Source organism: Schistocerca americana, unplaced genomic scaffold (assembly GCF_021461395.2).
Source record: "Schistocerca americana isolate TAMUIC-IGC-003095 unplaced genomic scaffold, iqSchAmer2.1 HiC_scaffold_454, whole genome shotgun sequence".
NCBI classification, from domain to species: Eukaryota; Metazoa; Arthropoda; class Insecta; order Orthoptera; family Acrididae; genus Schistocerca; species Schistocerca americana.
In genome coordinates, this window is record NW_025726186.1 from 2,501 (window position 1) to 7,500 (window position 5,000).

General features: G+C 53.2%; 1 non-coding gene across 1 annotated transcript in view; it reads right to left on the bottom strand.

Moving 5' to 3' along the window:
* LOC124583284 overlaps positions 1-1,537 on the bottom strand; it is a 1,910-nt gene extending 373 nt beyond the window's left edge. The window contains exon 1 of the ribosomal RNA XR_006974139.1: positions 1-1,537. This exon is cut by the window's left edge and continues 373 nt beyond it. This is a non-coding gene — a ribosomal RNA (small subunit ribosomal RNA).
* Positions 1,538-5,000: the final 3,463 nt, after the last annotated feature.

Here is a 5,000-nt window from a genome sequence, read left to right on the forward strand (position 1 = left end):
CCTGTTATTGCTCAATCTCGTGCGGCTAGAAGCCGCCTGTCCCTCTAAGAAGAAAAGTAATCGCTGACAGCACGAAGGATGTCACGCGACTAGTTAGCAGGCTAGAGTCTCGTTCGTTATCGGAATTAACCAGACAAATCGCTCCACCAACTAAGAACGGCCATGCACCACCACCCACCGAATCAAGAAAGAGCTATCAATCTGTCAATCCTTCCGGTGTCCGGGCCTGGTGAGGTTTCCCGTGTTGAGTCAAATTAAGCCGCAGGCTCCACTCCTGGTGGTGCCCTTCCGTCAATTCCTTTAAGTTTCAGCTTTGCAACCATACTTCCCCCGGAACCCAAAAGCTTTGGTTTCCCGGAGGCTGCCCGCCGAGTCATCGGAGGAACTGCGGCGGATCGCTGGCTGGCATCGTTTATGGTTAGAACTAGGGCGGTATCTGATCGCCTTCGAACCTCTAACTTTCGTTCTTGATTAATGAAAACATACTTGGCAAATGCTTTCGCTTCTGTTCGTCTTGCGACGATCCAAGAATTTCACCTCTAACGTCGCAATACGAATGCCCCCGCCTGTCCCTATTAATCATTACCTCGGGTTCCGAAAACCAACAAAATAGAACCGAGGTCCTATTCCATTATTCCATGCACACAGTATTCAGGCGGGCTTGCCTGCTTTAAGCACTCTAATTTGTTCAAAGTAAACGTGCCGGCCCACCGAGACACTCACTCAAGAGCACCCTGGTAGGATTGCAACGGGGTCCGCCTCGGGACGCACGAGCACGCACGAGGCGCGTCGCACGCCTTCAGCTCGCCCCACCGGCAGGACGTCCCACGATACATGCCAGTTAAACACCGACGGGCGGTGAACCAACAGCGTGGGACACAAATCCAACTACGAGCTTTTTAACCGCAACAACTTTAATATACGCTATTGGAGCTGGAATTACCGCGGCTGCTGGCACCAGACTTGCCCTCCAATAGATACTCGTTAAAGGATTTAAAGTGTACTCATTCCGATTACGGGGCCTCGGATGAGTCCCGTATCGTTATTTTTCGTCACTACCTCCCCGTGCCGGGAGTGGGTAATTTGCGCGCCTGCTGCCTTCCTTGGATGTGGTAGCCGTTTCTCAGGCTCCCTCTCCGGAATCGAACCCTGATTCCCCGTTACCCGTTACAACCATGGTAGGCGCAGAACCTACCATCGACAGTTGATAAGGCAGACATTTGAAAGATGCGTCGCCGGTACGAGGACCGTGCGATCAGCCCAAAGTTATTCAGAGTCACCAAGGCAAACGGACCGGACGAGCCGACCGATTGGTTTTGATCTAATAAAAGCGTCCCTTCCATCTCTGGTCGGGACTCTGTTTGCATGTATTAGCTCTAGAATTACCACAGTTATCCAAGTAACGTGGGTACGATCTAAGGAACCATAACTGATTTAATGAGCCATTCGCGGTTTCACCTTAATGCGGCTTGTACTGAGACATGCATGGCTTAATCTTTGAGACAAGCATATGACTACTGGCAGGATCAACCAGGGAGCTGCGTCAACTAGAGCTGAGCAGCCGGCCGCCCGGGAGTGTGTCCCGGGGGCCCGCGCGAACACGCAAGCGTCCGCTCAATTATTCTGCAAACAGGAGGAGGCTGAGCTCCCCTGCACAATACACCTCGAAACCCGCTCAGGTCCCGGCGGCGCGCAGCGCCGTCCTAAGTACTTGGTCGGGTTCGAGAGAGGCGCAATCGCCCGGAGTTTGGCGAGTAGACGCTTTAGGTGCGACCACCCGTGCTCCCAACTGAGCTTGCCGCTGCCGACAGAGGCCCGGGAGCGTGCTGTCGTGGCATTGCCGGCGGGAGACAACACGCGCCACCTACGGTGGCCGGCAGCTCCAACGCCAGCGCCACAGAAGGACAAAAGCCCCACTTGGGTGCCGAAGCGAACTCTCCCAGCACAGCGCACGCGCCAACACGTCCGCACAGCTGCGATACAATCCACCTGCGAGAACCGCAGAGGCGACCGAGCAGCAGACGGCGTCGCGGCGCCGAGCGCCGGGCGGCGGCGCATCCTCAGCGCACACAGTCCTCAATCGGACCAGCACACTGCAGATGTCCACCGCGCTTCGCACCGGGCCCGCGAGGACCTACTTTGGCCGCACGGCGCCGCGTGCAGGGTGCGCCGGCGCGCAGCTGCGCCGCCTGCCGCCTCCGTCGGCCGGCGCGCCTGCCACTGGCCGCCCCCACCAGCCGGCTGTAGCGCGTGCGCCCACGCACCGCGCGGCCAGCACGCCGGAAGGCCCCCCCTCACCGGCCGGGGACGGTCCCACCCAGCCACCGCCGCGTATCGCTTCACACCCACATGCCATTCACGTTCGTGGGCATGGTGGGTATCGCTGAAACAACCGGTTGGTAGCTCAACCGATCGTCGCCATCACTGATTCACCTCTAGCGAGAACAACCGCACCACAACGGTTTACCAGTTCTTCATTTGCGTAACGTCACCAGCAAACGTAGACGTCCATCGCCATTTGCAAATTCAACGATTGTTGCATGCCTGTGTCAGGTGTCACGACACACTATGTCTGCCCACATACACGCAACAACATGTGCACGCTTCGCGAACACGTGGAAGGTGGCCCCCGTACGTATGCGATGTCCATTGCGCGAACGACTGTCAACCGGCCTCTGTCGCATGTCGCAGATGTGGAACGCAGTGCACCATGCTATCACGGTGTGTGAGAAGAGACGACTACGTCTGACAACACGCGCCACTACATCAACAGACGGCTCATGCTGATCGCCATCCACGGCATACCATACTGCAATCCAGCTCTTATAGGGAGACGACACGTAGCTGAGTGCACAATATTTGGACCGTATGGTTCGCCGTTGTTGGCGCAGTCGTGGTACGGTCACACATGTACCACGATGTATCATTCAGTACATGAGGACCAATGTGCGGTACAGTGTGTGATTTGGACGTACAACATCAGCGGACAGTTGCCACAAGCCGTACCACAACGTAGGCTGTGCTTCGCCATGCGAATGCCAATGAACAACTGCGAAGGGCATTGAGCATGTACGTCCTGCCGCCATCCGCATTACAGTGTATAGCTGCAAGGTGTTTAACATGAAGCGATACTCTGGGGACCGGGCAGTGCGAGTAGCAAACTATATTGCGGGGGTTGCAGTTAGGCAACACTACACTAATTTAACGCGTCGTATGACAATTACAGAGCAGGTTAAGGCCCAACGTGTGTTGGGTTAAGGCCCAACGTGTGTTGGGTTAAGGCCCAACGTGTGTTGGGTTAAGGCCCAACGTGTGTTGGGTTAAGGCCCAACGTGTGTTGGGTTAAGGCCCAACGTGTGTTGGGTTAAGGCCCAACGTGTGTTGGGTTAAGGCCCAACGTGTGTTGGGTTAAGGCCCAACGTGTGTTGGGTTAAGGCCCAACGTGTGTTGGGTTAAGGCCCAACGTGTGTTGGGTTAAGGCCCAACGTGTGTTGGGTTAAGGCCCAACGTGTGTTGGGTTAAGGCCCAACGTGTGTTGGGTTAAGGCCCAACGTGTGTTGGGTTAAGGCCCAACGTGTGTTGGGTTAAGGCCCAAGGTGTGTTGGGTTAAGGCCCAACGTGTGTTGGGTTAAGGCCCAACGTGTGTTGGGTTAAGGCCCAACGTGTGTTGGGTTAAGGCCCAACGTGTGTTGGGTTAAGGCCCAACGTGTGTTGGGTTAAGGCCCAACGTGTGTTGGGTTAAGGCGCAACATAGGTTAGGTTAAGGCGCAACATAGGTTAGGTTAAGGCGCAACATAGGTTAGGTTAAGGCGCAACATAGGTTAGGTTAAGGCGCAACATAGGTTAGGTTAAGGCGCAACATAGGTTAGGTTACGGCGCAACATAGGTTAGGTTAAGGCGCAACATAGGTTAGGTTAAGGCGCAACATAGGTTAGGTTACGGCGCAACATAGGTTAGGTTAAGGCGCAACATAGGTTAGGTTAAGGCGCAACATAGGTTAGGTTAAGGCGCAACATAGGTTAGGTTAAGGCGCAACATAGGTTAGGTTAAGGCGCAACATAGGTTAGGTTAAGGCGCAACATAGGTTAGGTTAAGGCGCAACATAGGTTAGGTTAAGGCGCAACATAGGTTAGGTTAAGGCGCAACATAGGTTAGGTTAAGGCGCAACATAGGTTAGGTTAAGGCGCAACATAGGTTAGGTTAAGGCGCAACATAGGTTAGGTTATGGCGCAACATAGGTTAGGTTACGGCGCAACATAGGTTAGGTTACGGCGCAACATAGGTTAGGTTAAGGCGCAACATAGGTTAGGTTAAGGCGCAACATAGGTTAGGTTAAGGCGCAACATAGGTTAGGTTAAGGCGCAACATAGGTTAGGTTAAGGCGCAACATAGGTTAGGTTAAGGCGCAACATAGGTTAGGTTAAGGCGCAACATGGGTTAGGTTAAGGCGCAACATGGGTTAGGTTAAGGCGCAACATGGGTTAGGTTAAGGCGCAACATGGGTTAGGTTAAGGCGCAACATGGGTTAGGTTAAGGCGCAACATGGGTTAGGTTAAGGCGCAACATGGGTTAGGTTAAGGCGCAACATGGGTTAGGTTAAGGCGCAACATGGGTTAGGTTAAGGCGCAACATGGGTTAGGTTAAGGCGCAACATGGGTTAGGTTAAGGCGCAACATGGGTTAGGTTAAGGTACAATATGGGTTAGGTTAAGGTACAATATGGGTTAGGTTAAGGTACAATATGGGTTAGGTTAAGGTACAATATGGGTTAGGTTAAGGTACAATATGGGTTAGGTTAAGGTACAATATGGGTTAGGTTAAGGTACAATATGGGTTAGGTTAAGGTACAATATGGGTTAGGTTAAGGTACAATATGGGTTAGGTTAAGGTACAATATGGGTTAGGTTAAGGTACAATACGGGTTAGGTTAAGGTACAATACGGGTTAGGTTAAGGTACAATACGGGTTAGGTTAAGGTACAATACGGGTTAGGTTAAGGCA